This window comes from Myotis daubentonii, chromosome X (assembly GCF_963259705.1).
Source record: "Myotis daubentonii chromosome X, mMyoDau2.1, whole genome shotgun sequence".
NCBI classification, from domain to species: Eukaryota; Metazoa; Chordata; class Mammalia; order Chiroptera; family Vespertilionidae; genus Myotis; species Myotis daubentonii.
The window spans coordinates 48716814-48732781 of NC_081861.1; the positions used below are offsets into that span (position 1 = coordinate 48716814).

A 15968-nucleotide genomic window follows, 5' to 3' on the forward strand; every position below is an offset into this window, starting at 1 on the left:
CTTTACATACAGTTCCTCATGTTGTGACCCAACCATAAAATTATTTTCATTGTTACTTCATACTGTAATATTGCTACTGGTATGAATCGTAATGTAAGTATCTGATATGCAGGATGGTCTTAGGCGACCCCTATGAAAGGGTCGTTCGACCACCAAAGGGGTCGCGATCCACAGGTTGAGAACTGCTGAGAGTCTAAACTCTGCCTTCCTTAATTCCTCTTCCACAATGCCTTTGACATATGGTAACTATATCATTCATAATGTGAGACTGTTTTGGATAAACTAAAATGAATGGTCAACTTACCATACATTTGAACCATTATTCTTTTTTTAAATATATTTTTTATTGATTAAGATATTACATATGTGTCTTTGTCCCCACGTTACCCTCTACCCCCCCCCCCCGCTCATGCCCTCACCCCCCCCCCGTTGTCCGTGTCCATTGTTTAGGCCTATATGCTTGCATAAAGGTTCTTTGGTTGATCTTTCCCCTTACCCCTCCCCTCCCCTACCTTCCCTCCAAGGCCCAACAGTCCAATCAATGCCTCTCCGTCTCTGGATCAGTCCTTGTTCATCAGTTTATGTTGTTCATTATATTCCACAAATGAGTGAGATCCTGTGGTATTTGTCCGCTCTCCAGTTCCATCCATGCTCTGGCAAATGGTAAGAGTTCCTTTTTCTTCTTCCTCTTCTTAAAGAATACCTTTCAGTATTTCATATAATGCTGGTTTGGTGGTGATGAACTCCTTTAGCTTTTTCTTATCCGTGAAGCTCTTTATCTGACCTTCTATTCTGAATGATAGCTTTGCTGGATAAAGTAATCTTGGTTGCAGGTTCTTGCTATTCATCACTCTGAATATTTCTTGCCACTCTCTTCTGGCCTGCATGGTTTCTGTTGAGAAATCAGCTGACAGTCGTATGGGTACTCCCTTGTAGGTAACTGACTGTCTTTCTCTTGCTGCTTTTAAGATTCTCTCTTTGTCTTTTGCCCTTGGCATTTTAATTATGATGTGTCTTGGTGTCGTCCTCTTTGGATTCCTTTTGTTTGGGGTTCTCTGCGCTTCCTGGACTTGTAAGTCCATTTCTTTCACCAGGTAGGGGAAGTTTTCTGTCATTATTTCTTCAAAAAGTTTTTCAATATCTTGCCCTCTCTCTCCTTCTGGTACCCCTATAATTCTGATGTTGGTACGCTTGAAGTTGTCCCAGAGGCTCCTTACACTATCTTCATATTTTTGGAATCTCTTTTCTTTTTTCTTTTTCGGTTGGGTATTTTTTGTTTCTTTGTATTTCAAATCTTTGACTTGATTCTTGGGATCCTCTTGTCTGCTGTTGGATCTCTGTAAATTATTCTTTATTTCAGTCAGTGTATGCTTAATTTCTAGTTGGTCCTTTTTCATGTCCTCCATGGTCTCACTATACTTATTGAGGGATTCATTAAATTTATCGGCGGTTTCCATAAAATTCTTGAAAAACCTTATAAATGTGGTCTTGAACTCTATATCCAGTCGTTTGCTTTCCTCCATTTCTGCCATTTGTGACCTGTTTCTTTGTCTCCACATTTTGGCTGCTTCCCTGTGTTGATAGAGTGGCCCTGCACGCCAGGTGTCCTGTAGGGCCCAGTGGCTCAGCCTCCCCAGTTACCTGAGGTGGACACTCTTGGTGCACTCTTGGTGCCTTGGTTGTTGTAGGATCACTGGGAGGAATTGACCTCCAGGCCAATTTGCTGTGAGAATCAGCTGTGTCTGGAGTGGGAGAACTTCTGTGCTGAAGACACCCTTCTGGGGCAAGACTTGCTTCAGTGGGGCTTTGGTGCTCACTGAATCTGCTCCCCGAGTGTGTCCCTTATGGATCTGAGGGGTTGCAATCTGACCACTGGGTACAGTGGCTCCTGGATCTAAGGAGGTGCTAATTCAGCCTCTGCCTGAGGCCACACAGCAAGAGCCACGAAGAGGCTCAGCTGTGAAGCAATGCAAGCCGCTGCGGGGCCTTGGGCCTTCTCTTGGAAGTTCCGGGTCTTCCTGGCTCGGCTGCAGTTAGGTAGGTAATTATCAGTTTGCAAAGGGCCGGTACATTCACATGCAAAAGCCTCTGCCACAGCCTGGGTGGGGCGGGGTCTCAGGGAATCAAAGGGCGGAGCAAAGAGCTATGGCTGATTCTCCGCCCAGCCCTAAGGAGTCCCAAGTCTCAGTGACCCGATAATTACTGCAAGCACCTCTGAGGGAAAGCCGCCCTCAAGTTTGCCCGCTGTCCGACAGTGCAGCTTCTCCCGGTATGAGTCCTGGGTCCCCAGAGACTTCCTGGAACCGGAGTTCAGAGCAGTCGAGAGCTTGTGATTCAAAAAGACAGCCGTGTCCTCAGGTGCCACCCACTTTCCGCGCGCGAGCAGCCGTACCTCTGCACTTCACCTCTGCAGCTCCTCTGGCTCTCCCTGTGCTTTTCTTTCCTTCTAGTTGTAGAATTTACACTCAGCCAGCGTTCCTGTTGTTCTAGATGATGTCTGCTCTGTCCTTTGAGGTGTTTTTCAATTGTTGTGGGAGGAGGCAATTTCCCGGTGTTTATCTATGCCGCCATCTTAGTTTCTCCTTCTTGAACCATTATTCTTAATTATTCAAAAGTTCCTCCTCATTACAGGATCAAGTTCAAATTTCTTAGCCTGGCATAGAAAGCTCTACCATCAAGCACCATCTAGCTTGTACTTAACCAGTCTAGCCTCATATTCCTTTCTTCTCAATCCTTCCAACTTTATATCCTAGTAATACTATCATTGTCCAAGGCTTTGCAGATGCTCCCCCTTTCCCTTTCCTATTTAACACATGAATTATTATTTATCACTTAAATATAATCTCAAGTCATTCTCCGTTATGATTTTTTTTTCTGATCCTTCTACTAAGGCTAATGTGCTTCTTCTTGAGGACAGAAACCTTGTCTTTTCATTCCTGCAACTTCAGTGCTTAGAATATTGGCTGCTACTGAATTCATTTGTTGACTAAATGAATAAGAACAAGAAAATATATATTCAAGTACTAAACTGTGCCACAGACAATGCCTCATGCTCAGTTTCAACAATGATCCATTCTCTGGGCTAGTGAACAACTTAATTTAGAACTACCGGCAAACAGTATATCTTAAAAAGTAATTAATTAAAAATTTCACTCAGGGATTGCTCATCAGCTTTGTTGTTGTTGCTTTTTTGTTGTTTATTGTAATAGAAGTCCATGTTTCAGGTTAAATTAAGACTTGCATAATATGTGAGTTGTTATATTATAATTCTTTTTCTCTTGTATTTTCAATCTCAGTCAATGATACTACCATCTATCTACTCAGTAGCCTGAATCAGAAACCTGGAAGTCTTTTTTGACTCATCCATTACCTTCACTCCCCACATGCAGTTGTCCACTGAGTCTTGGGCCTGTATCTGTTTACTTCCTAGATATTATTTGAATCTGTCCCTTCCTTCCTACTACTGTTCTAGTTGGGATATTATTATTTTTGTCTGGGCTACTTCAAATGCCTCCTACCTGGACTCCTTATTTCCAGCCCTGCCCACTTCAGTCTAGGCTTCATACCTCTGTCAGAAGTACAAAATTGATCATATGATTATATAGTTGAAGAGTCTTTGATGCTCCCCCAACACCTACAGGGTAGAGCTTAAACTCCTTGGCATGAAATATAAGGTTTTTCATGATCTGGTTCTTGCTTCATTCTCCATCTTATTGGACCACTTTCCCACCAGCAACTTATGCTTTGACCATAACAAATTAATTGTAGCTCATGATCAGCTCCTGCTTAACCTTTTAGCTTCCTCTCTTAAAACTCCAGTACCACCATCCACCACTAATTTTATATTCAAGTGATATTGAATAAGTTAAAATTATCAGGTATATGCCTTCATACCTTCTTTATATGCTATTCTCTGACTGTAATGTCCTTCTTAAGTTTTCTTCCTGGCAAGTTCATACTCATGCTTCAACTCAGCTTCAATGTTGGCAGTTCTAGAAAGCCTTCCCTGATTCTTTTGAATAATGTTAATAATTTCCCCTCTCTGGACTACTACTGTTCTATCTCTTTCCCTTCCACCCTCCATCCCTCTGTCTCTTCCTTTCTTGTTTTTGCCCTTCCTTCCTTCCTTCCTTCCTTCCTTCCTTCCTTCCTTCCTTCCTTCCTTCCTTCCTTCCTTCCCCCTTTCTTTCTCTGTACTTAATATGCCATATATATATATACTAGAGGCCCGGTGCACAAAAATTTGAGCACTCGGGGGGGAGGGAGGATCCCTCAGCCCAGCCTGTGCCCTCTTGCAGTCTGGGACCCCTCGGGAGATAATGACCTGCTGGCTTAGGCCTGCTTCCGGGTGACAGAGGGCAGGACCAATCCCTAGGTGCAGCCCCTGGTCGGCTCAGAGCAGGGCTGATTGGGGAGTTGGGGCACCACCCCCTGTCATGCACAGAGCAGGGCGGATTGGGAGGTTGCGATGCCACCCTCAGTCACGCTCAGGGTAGGGCCGATTGGGGGGTTGGGGCACCGCCCCCTGTCACACTCAAGGCAGGGTCGATGGGGAGGTTGTGGCACCACCCCCTGTCACACACAGAGCAGGGCCAATCAGGGGGGTTGGGGCTCTGTACCCTGTCACACACAGAGCAGGGTCGATCAGGGGGTTGGGAAGCTCCCCCCTGTCATGCACAGAGCAGGGCCCATCAGGGGGGTTGGGGAGCTCCCCCCTGTCACGCACAGAGCAGGGCCCATCAGGGGGTTGAGGAGCTCCCCCCTGTCAGGCACACAGCAGGGCTTATCAGGGGTTGGGGTGCCTTCCCCTGTCAGAAACAGAGCAGGGTGGATAGGGAGGTTGTGGCCCCACCCCATCACACACAGAGCTGCAGGGCGATCAGGGGTTTTGGGCGCTGCCCCCTGTCATGCTGATCCTGGTGCCGGGAGGCCTCATGGCTCCGCTGATCCCGGTGCTGAGAGGCATATTACCCTTTTACTATATAGGATAGAAGCCTGGTGCACGGGTGGGGGCCAGCTGGTTTGCCCTGAAGGGTGTCCTGGATCAGGGTGGGGGTCCCCACTGGGGTTCCTGGCCAGCCTGGGTGAGGGGATGATGGCTGTTTGCAGCTGGTCACACACCCTTCAGGGTGGGGGTCCCCACTGGGGTGCCTGGCCAGTCTGGGTGAGGGGCTGAGGGCTGTTTTCAGGCTGGAGGGTGACTGAAGCTCCCAACCGCTCCTTTTTTTCTTTTCTTTTTTATTCTGGGCCTGCTTTAGCTCTGAGGCTTGGCTCCAGCTCTTAGGCTGCTGAAAACAGGTATCTGGTTTGTTTGGATTCTATAATCGAAAAACTGTTTCAACTCCAGCTCTGAGATCCCAGCTGGCTGAAAGCAGGTTTCTGGGGTTTTGTTTAGCTTCTATATTTGTAACAATGTTTCAAACTGCAAGCTCAGAGGCTGGCAGTGGCAGGTGGGGAATGTTGGAGTCCTCCGTCACTGAAGCAAGCAAGCCTCATGTTCACTTCAAGCTGCCTGGCTGCCGGCCGCCATCTTGGCTGGCAGTTAAAATGCATATCTCCCTGATTAGCCAATAGGAAGGGTAGCGGAGGTACGGCTAATTACCACGGTTCTCTTTTATTAGATAGGATACTAGTACCCCGGTGCACAAAAATTTGTGCACTCGGGGGTGAGGGTGAGGAGTGGGGCCAGACCCCTCAGCCCAACCTGCACCCTCTGTCATGTTCTGGGACCCTGGCCACTCTTGGCCTAGGCACAGGCATACAGACTTGGGCAGCCTGGTTCCCGATTCCCCAATTTATCAAGAGAACAAAGTCAGCATTAGTTACAGCCCTCACAGAACACAGTACACTGCATCTGTGCATACAACTGCCTCGTTCATGTGCCTGCTTCGCCCTACTGAATTACTAACATCTTGAGGACATAGCTCTGTCTTATCCTGCTTCAACTTCAGTGCCTGGCCTGGTGCCATGGACCTGAGAGTGTTTACTGAGTGAGTGAATAATGAGCGAGTGAATTAGTGAATGAATGAGGGAGTAAGTGAATAAGCAAGCAGCTAAGGGGCGGGAACTTCTGCCTCGTTGCCACGGCAACATGGCAGAAGTTCTGGCCCCACTCCCGGCTCCCTGAAGCCCACCCGGGGAAAGTTCCCCCCTGCTCCCAGCGTCCTGGCGCCCCTCTCCTGTCTGCATACTGAATTACTAACATCTTGAGGACATAGCTCTGTCTTATCCTACTTCAACTTCAGTGCCTGGCCTGGTGCCATGGACCTGAGTGGGTTTGCTGAGTGAGTGAATAATCAGTGAGTGAATGAGTGAATGAATGAGCGAGTAAGTGAATGAGCAAGCAGCTGCCAGCAGGGATAGTTCGCACTCTGCTCTGAGCTGCCTGACACAAACCTCAGGAAGTTCCCACCCTGCTCCCAGTGGCCCCACTCCCCTCTCCCAGCTGCATAGTTCGTGCAGGGCAAAGGCTGCCCGGGTGTGCGTTTTGGCAAATCAGTGCATTAGCACCTTCTAGCCTGGGATCCCCGCTGGAGGGCTGTTTGTGGGTGTGGCCAGTGGCAGATCAGTGCATTAGCACCTGTCAGCCAGAATCCCTGCTGGAAGGCCATTTGTGGGCGTGGTCAGTGGAAGATGGGTGCATTAGCACCGGTCAGCCTCAGATCCCCTCAGGATGGAAGTTTGTGGGTGTGGCTGGTGGCGGATCAGTGCCTTCAGCCGGGGATCCCGTTGGGAGGTCCATTTGTGGGTGTGGCCGGTGGCTGATCGCAGGGGTCCCACAGCCAGCCCTGGGTCTGTTCCCATAGGGGCCGCCTGCCACTCGGGTTGCAAATAGCAGACCCGGATGGCAGCGAGGCAGGCGGGATGGCACTGTCCCACCCTGCCTGCAGTATGCAAATTAGCCACCATCTTTGTTGGCAGTTAACCGCCATCTTGGCTGGTGATTAATTTGCATATTTTGCTGATTAGCCAATGGGAAGGGTAGCAAAGTTATGGTTAATTACCATGTTTCTCTATTATTAGATAGGAGATATATATATATATATATATATATATATATATATATATATATATTATATTTGATACCCCCTTATAGACTGTGCCTTAAAGACAGAATCCATGTCTTATTCACCTCTGTATCTTCAGTGCCTCTTTACACAGTGCTGTATATGGAATATTTTGGAAATTCAATAAATGTCTGCTGAATTAAACTCAAGTAAAACTATGCATTTCCTTTTGTATTGCATTGTATATATGTGCCTTTTGTAAATGCACCATATTTTAAGACAGGGATTGAAGAATGTATTTTACTTGAGTTATATGTGTAGAATGCCACCAAATTAACAATTTCTGAGTTGCAATTTCATTTTTCAAATTGTCTCACAGATTTCTACATCATTGAGAACTATCCTTATCCAAGTCAGCTAGTAATGGGAAAGGGCCTGGACTACTTCTTCTTTTTTTTAAAATGAAATATCAATTTTAAAGTCACTTGAAATCATAGTTCTTTTAAGCAATTTCTAGTCTTCTAAGAAAGTTATGCTATTAAGTTGCTGAGCAAACTCTTTTCCATAGACTGAACAAAAGCAAATAAGCTTCAGTCCAAGCCACTTTTTAAATTATAACCAATTTCAATTGGCAGGGTTCAGTTAATGAGGTTTTATGGTAGTAAATTATTCAGCCTTTATTTCCATGGCATGCATGGTAAAATAAACTGGAAATAAATCCTTTCGCAAAGATTACTAAAAGACAACCATTTTGATGACATTCTGCTTCTGAATTTAACTGCTGTTCAAATAAAATGGAATCCCCACACCCATAACCCTTCACAGGAGAGTGTTTGCTGCCATCTACTGATGTTAGGCAAGTACACAGGAGGCCTTGTTTAGTATTCTAAATCATACAACAATTGTGCTTTCAAAGTGACCTCTTTCATCAGAGCCATTATAATTTGCTTTTATACAATTTAATAAAGGGAAAAAAACATTATGACACAACAGGGAAAAAAGTGGCAAAAATGAGCAACTCAAAATAAAAAGGAAAAAAATGATAGCAATACCAGAACAATTTCCTACTAGAGTGATTTCCTAAATAAGAAACAAATTATTCATTTTAAACTAAAGGATTTAAGAAATCAGGAAATACTAGTATTTGGGAATAGGGTTCATGATTTGGTTTCAATGGCAGAAAAGCCCATCAATCTGTTCTCCTACATATTAAACTAAGTTGAACTCTAACTACTAAAACATCGCTTTAGTATAATGAAACTTTTGATTCCTGAAAAAATGAAAAATAATTATCTAACTTAATTTCAGTTCTATGAGAGGGCAAATTAAGAGAAAGCGTTTTGAGTGAGAAATGCTGGGGTTGGTGAGGAACAAGACAAGGAAGTGATTGTAGGGCCCAGAAGAGACAGGCCAAAGACAAATTTCCTGCATTGCACAATTCTGCTGACAGTAAGTGCCTTTTGAATATTTTCACTGAAATGTAGGGTTTTCTTTTTCACAGATTTTTAAATCATCACATGAGGACATGCTTTTATTGATTTTAGAGAGAAAGGAAGGGGACAGAGAGAGAAAGAAGCATTTGCTATGATAGAAACATTTATCAGTTGCCTCCCATATGCTCCCTGACCAGGGATCAAACCTGAAAATCTGGGTAGGCACCCTGCTGGGACAATAACCCTCAACCCTTTGGTGTATGGACTGACACTCCAACAAACTGAGCAACCTGGCTAGGGTGGTTTCTTTATTTTCCAACAGATTCAGATAGACTACAATGAACAAGCCAGACCCAGGCAATCTGTCTGTGTGAAACTGAAAGATGATCTCTCCATTTCAACCATTAGTGATTCCATGGTCTGATCCTCACAATCAGTATCTGCATGGAAGATAAATAGCCTGGAGGGGTTTTTATCTGAGCTTCCCACCTCACAATAATTGGATTCCTGAGACTAAAGGTGAGGCCACCATCACCTCTTCTCTATGCCTATGATGGGGGGTCTACTCTGGTATGGGCTATAGCCATTTCCTCTACCTCCCTGTCTCCTTTACCTAACTCCTTTATATCTCAACACAGGCTCATCTACTTCTTCCCCAAGTTCCAAGGTTCTCATTGATCACAAGGTTCTCACTGACTTCTGCATAGGGGCCATACATTTGGAATTATTCCTGATTTCAAACATTGTGTCCCACTAGAAGATCCCATGCTCCATTTTTTTGAATCATAATAATAAAAGGCCAGTCATGCCCAAAATGACTGATCACTATGAAGTGCATGGAGTGCCTCTCGGTCCCTCTCCCATGGCCCACAGACTCTGATTGCAGAAAGGCTGGCAGCTGGCAGGCGGGCAAGGCGGCAGGCAGGTGGGCGCAGCAAGGTGACCATGGCGAGGCACATATGGGTGGGCTGGGCTGTGAGCACAGCAAGGTGTGCATGGGTAGGTGGAACGCACGGTTTCACACACTAGGCCTCTAGTCTACACTAATAAAAGAGAAAGATGCAAATTAACCATCACTCCGCTACACCCACAAGCACGCCCACCAGCCAATCAGGAACCAGTATGCAAATTAACCCAACTAAGATGGCTATGGAGTTGGAGCTGGCAGGAGGCTTGGGTTGCCCCTGGCGATGTAGGAAGCCAAGCTTCCCGCCTGCCCTGGCTGGCCCTGGGATCCACTCAAGGCTACAAAGTTTCAATTATAGAAGATAAATAAATCCCAGATACCTGCTTCCAGTCCACCCTGGAAAAAAAGAAAAAAAGGAGAGGCTGGGAGCTTGGGTCACCAGGGGGTGTGGCCAGCCTGAAAACGATCATCAGCCCCTCACCCAGGCTAGCCAGGCACCCCAGCAGGACTCCCCCCCCCCTGAAGGGGCTGTGGCCAGCCTGAAAATGGCCCCAGCCCATCACCCAGGCTGGCCAGGCACCCCAGCAGGACCCCACCCTGATCTGGTACACCCTTCAGGGCAAAGCAGCTGGCCCCCATCCGTGCACCAGGCCTCTAACCTATATAATAAAAGGGTAATATGCAAATTGACCCTAACAGCAGAATGACTGGGAATAACTGCTCACTATGATACACACTGACCACCAGGGGGCAGACACTTAATGCAGGAGCTGCCCCCTGGTGGTCAGTGTGCTCCCTCAGGGGGAGCTCCGCTCAGTCACAAGCCTCTCACGTCTCCTCAGCAGCACTAAGGATGTCCAACTGCAGCTTAGGCCTGCTCCCTGTTGTCAAGTGGACATCCCCTGATGGCTCCCAGGCTGCCAGAGGGATGTCTGACTGCTAGCTTAGGCCCGATGCCCTGGGGAGTGGCCTAAGCCAGCAGGTGGACATCCCCCAAGGGGTCCCAGACTGCGAGAGGGCACAGGTCCTGCTGAGGGCCCCCCCCCCCCGAGTGCATATACTTTTGTGCACCGGGCCTCTAGTCTATATATAAAAGCCCAGTGACCGGAACAGTGGAACAACCAGAACAACTGGTGGCTATGATGTGCATTGCGGCAGCCAACCAGCCTGATCCAGGCCCATCTGTCCTGGCCCCTGATCAGCCCCCAACACCCGGATCGGAGGCGGGGCTGGCCGCCAACTACCTGCGGCCCCTTCCCTCCACCAGCCCAGCCCAAAGGTCACTTATTGGGGTGGGCCAGCTGGACCCCACCTATGCATTGGTCCTCTAGTGTTGAATAATATGGTTGCTCCCTTTTTGCAAAAGTAGCATAATAATAATATACAACTATGTATTGTGCTAGGTGTCTTCATTTAGTCCTCACAAAATCCCTATTATATTATATTGTATTGTTATCTCAGTTTTTAAGATGAAGAAACTGAAGTTCAAAATTGAGTGACTTGCCTAAGGGCATACAGCTAGTCTATATTTATGACTCAAAGTCAGTTATTATTCATCTAAAAGCCTGTCTCATTGTATTATCTTAATAAGATTTTTATACTTATGTAATAAAATAGTTATTACCACTTTTTTTTGCATTCTAATCCTAGATTTATTCAACACAACTTTTTTACTCTACACAAGAAAGTATAAACACATTATCTAAAATGCTACAAAGTTACCAAAAAAATTCAAAACAGAAAATTCATAGTACTGACTGTACAGTAATAGCCCAAAAAAGCAATGTACACGTTGTCAAAGTAACCTGAAAGACCACCACGAAGGGGGAGAAGGTCTGTGATGACCTTGCAGAGCTCTCAATTTGCTCACCAATTTCAGAGAAAAAGGAGATGTGCCATATGGATATATGTGCATGAGTACATGTGGAAACACAACCATTTATAACAACTAATATGGGATGTTTAACTCTAGAAGTCAGAAGAGCTCAAGCAGGGGAGTAAGGCCAGGTTAATAGGAACAGCAGTTGCACAAAAGCATGCCTTTTTCTGAAGGATCCTCAGGCTACTAGACTGGCCCTAGGTCATCGATGGAATGGAAAAATGTGCTCCCAAGCTGGGGTGGCACTGCCACCTGGAACTCTGCTCTGTTCTTGCTGGCTCTGCCACTAAACTGACTCTCAGAGCCTGGAAACGTGGGAACTTTCTATTCAGGAAACTGGAGAGCATCTTCTTAGGCACAACCCCAAATGAACTACACTTCTGCAGCCAAACTTGGCCTTCAAAGGAAACGTCTCAATGCCACTTTTGGAAGCCTGCCCCTGACTGAGGATTTGTTTCCTACTGACTGTCCTTCAGCTAGAAAAGTCACAGAAATGAGTTGGATGGGATATAAGTTTCAGGGCAGAGGTTCTGTGGCTTGCTTATCGGTAGGAATTGGATAGGCTCCTGTGGCTGCAGCAGTCAAGGAAGCAGGATCACCGAGGCACCAGGGCCTGTGGGTCTGGGAGTGTGACCTTCTCCTCATCCATGGAGGTGACTGACACCACATGGCGGGTGGTGGTAGCATACTCCTGAGAGGGCTGAATCGCTTGAGGGGTGGCCTAGTCTAGGGGGCCAGCACAGCAGTGGCGGTGATTTCCTGGCCATCAATTTGTCCTCCATCCATGTGCTTCAGCGCCTTCTCAGGTTCATCTGGATTCTCAAACTCCAAGTATGCATAGCCTTTATCAGCGGTTCTCAACCTGTGGGTTGCGACCCCTTTGGGGGTCAAACAACCCTTTCACAGGGGTCGCCTAAGACCATCGGAAAACACATATATAATCACATATTGTTTTGTGATTAATCATTATGCTTTAATTATGTTCAATTTGTAACAATGAAATTGGGGGTCACCAAACATGAGGAACTGTATTAAAGGGTCGCGGCATTAGGAAGGTTGAGAACCACTGCTTTAGATAGATGGGAGTGCATCCTTTCTACAGGCATGTCAATCATTTTAATTTTTTCATAGGTGGAAAATATCTCCATGATGTGATCCTTGGTCACATTCCTGGTGAGCCTACCAATGTGTACTTTGGTGGGTTTAGGGCAGTGGTTGGCAAACTGCGGCCCCTTGAGTGTGGCTCTTCCACAAAATACCACGTGCAGGCGCTCACATACAGTGCGATTGAAACCTCGCGGCCACACTCAAGGGGCCAAAGAGCCGCATGTGGCTCGTGAGCAGCAGTTTGCTGACCACTGGTTTAGGGGAAGGTTTGCACCTTTTCCTTTCCTTTTCATTTCTTTTGGGTGGTTTGGATTTGGAGTGGGTACGCCACTTGTTGTTATGTCTGCACTGAAAAGGACTTGGAGAGCCAGAAGAGCTGCTGAAACTGGAGCTTCTGGATGTGCTGCAACTTCCTGAGCAGCTTGATGCTGATGAAGAGGTAGAGCCGCTGCTTGAGCCAGTGCTAGTACTGCAGCCAGAGTTGGAGGTAGAGCTGAACCGAGATCTGGTGCTGCTGCTACCAGTGGAAGCGCTGCTCTTCTGAGTTGATCCCTGCCACAATCCTTCTTGCTCAACTCCTTGGTGGCCCGTTTATCTTTACAGCGATCCTTGGACTTCTCATCAGAGTAGTCTTTGCATTTGGAAGGAGAAGGAGCCTTAGTGCTGGACTTTTATTATTTTATTTGACTCCTAGCAAGCTCTTCTTTTTCACTCCTGATAAATTCATTCTCCCCTTCTGAGGTATTCAAAGCAGCAATGGCGGTTTCACTTATCTGAACTCTCACTTCTAACTTGAGTCAGAGAAACGATCCCTAATCAATTGCAATTTACGCCATAGCGCAGCATCTTCCTGCCACCTGGCTTATTCCTGCTCTCCTCAGCCACTGAGGTCTGCGCAGCTCAGTAGTCAGGGTTAGGGAACAGGAACGTTACTACCACTTATTAACTATTTTGTACCAGAATTTTACATGCATTATTCTCATTTAATTATCACAATGCTATGAATATGGTACTATTATTATAGCTATTTTATATGAGGAAAAAGAGGTCCAGAATAGTTAAATAACTTTCCCAAAGTGAGACAGCTGTTGGCAATTGTCTTGTAATTTAAATTGGGGCCTTTCTGACTCCAATACCTGCCCTTTCAGCCATTGGTAGAGCTACATAAAATCCATCCTATATAGAGAGTACTAATATGTAGTTATGATTTGTATCCCAATTTGACAGATAAGGGACTGAGGCTTAGAGGGGTTAAATAACTCGTCAAAGGTCACAGTGAGAAAGTGGCAAAGAAAGGGCATTAGAGGGTGCCAGTGGAGCAGGAATAGGAAAGACTGACTTTGCAAACTATGAAGTACAGCTCAGCTGGAATCTGATTCATGAGAAGTAATCTCCCATTTCTTTAGATGTTCTCCCTGCCAAGGTCTTGTAAGTACAAGGTAGGGTTGGTTGTTATAGGTGTCCCACTGGCTAGGGCAGTGATGGTGAACCTATGACACCTGTGTCAGAGGTGACACGCAAACTCATTTTTTTGGTTGATTTTTCTTTGTTAAATGGCATTTAAATATATAAAATAAATATCAAAAATATAAATCTTTGTTTTACTATGGTTGCAAATATCAAAAAATTTCTATATGTGACACAGCACCAGAGTTAAGTTAGGGTTTTTCAAAATGCTGACACGTCGAGCTCAAAAGGTTCACCATCACTGGACTAGAGGGAAAATGATTCTCTCTAGGCCCAAACATTCTCCAACAGAGAAGAAAACAATTATTAATTAAAAAAAATTCAAAGGTAGTTTTCTCCTCTTCCTCATGTTGCTCAATTCAGAACAGAGTAAACAACAAATTATAAAGTAAACAGATCCAGTACTGTTACTGTTTGCAAGCAAAGCAAGATTTTGGCCCATGAAAATAATGCTTCTTTCTCTGTCACTGAAAATAAGGAAGCTATAAATTTAATTATAATAAATCTAAAACAGATACCAAATAATAGTCATTTTTACCAAAACTAGGCTATTAGGTTTTTAACATCTAATAAATCTCATAGGTCATGTTTATATGTACAAGATAAAGGAAAAAATTGAGGCAATTGTCTGAGTAATTGAATTGAAATTATTAAAGCAATTCTTTCATTTTCCCTTTCTTTTTACATATATAGACAGTTGAGACATGCAGATGCAAAATGGGTAGTAGAAATAGTGTAAGCTATTTGAATTCAAACTCTGGCTCTGCCAGTCATTAGTGAAACTTTTTTGAGGCATACGTACACTGATCTGTAAAAGGAGGCTATTAAAATCTAACACAGGGGTTATTGTGAAAAGTAAACCTGATAATGTATGGAAAGTGGCCACCACATAAAATACTCAATAAATTGGAATAATTACTGTTAATACAGCAAATAGTATTAGCACTAAGTTCAGCAATTTCAGTTATGAGTGCTTACAGACAGCTGCAACCTAAACCTTTGTCTTTCTAAAAAAAACCCTAGCTCAGAATGTCTCAACCTCAGCATTATTGAGGGGAAATGAGGGGTGCTGTCATTTACACTGTAGAGAACTTAGAACCATCCCCAGACTATCCCACCAGATGCCTGTAGCACTCCCTGTGTCGTGACAATATACGTCTCTAGACAATGCCAAATGGACCAATGACCCTGTTTGTAGAGTCTTCCTGTGACCTATAGCTCCCCTGAACTGCTCTCTTTCTTTTCAGCGACCTTTTAGATAGACATTTGCTTGAAATAAAATGGCCTTCTATTCACTAATTGAATCACACGATTACATCTTATCTTCCAAATAAAATTGCAAGTTTCTTGATGACAGGAAATTGTTTCCTTAAACGATTCTGTTATGCAACAGACAAGGTGAAGCCCAGTAAAGATATATTTGTTTGCTTATTTTTTCATCCATTTACTCAAGAAGAATGTGTTAAGTGCCTTTATATGTACCAGACACTTTATTAGAGCTGGGCATACAGGAAAAGAAGACACAGTCCATGCCTTTGAGGAGCTCCAAGTCTAAGTGAAGGAAGATGAAAGATTAGTATAATGTGATATTTTTGTCATAAAGGCAGCAAAAAAGAAGGGTACTTAACTTAGACTAAGAAAGACAAAGAAAGCTTTCCTGAGGAGGCAACACTTGAGCTGAGTTTTGAAGGGTAAGTAGTAACTAGATTGAGGGCATTGATCGCAGATAACTAGTAGTTTGTTAAATGCTTTTGTAATATGATTTTAATGAATATATTTCATAGACTTTTGACTCTTTCAGCAGAGAATGTTTTTTAAAGCTCTTTGACCCAGCAAGATAACTGGAAGAGTGTTTTTGCAAAACTGGAGTGACTGTGTATACACAAGCATGTACATACTAATGACACTGTGGAAAGGAGGCTGGGCTGTCAGCATTTTCTGACCATCGTCCCTCTCCATATAGAAATGCTCCTAAAATTAAGGGAAAAGGATATATTATTGTGGCTGCCAGTTTTGATAGACTCTGTGGGGTTCTGATAGACTTATCTGTCATGATTCGTCAGTTGGGAGCCCTTGGGGTAAGATCATAGGATATGTCATCAGACTATTTTCTTCCTTTTGGGAGTGTAATCTTAAAATAAAACTTACTGCTTAATTCATTTTGTCAA

At 44.7% G+C, this 15968-nt stretch overlaps 1 protein-coding gene across 1 annotated transcript in view; it reads right to left on the reverse strand.

Annotated features, from left to right (window-relative positions):
* Window positions 1-15968, reverse strand: part of PAK3 (p21 (RAC1) activated kinase 3) — a 128102-nt gene that overhangs the window by 69384 nt on the left and 42750 nt on the right. The window lies entirely within an intron of this gene.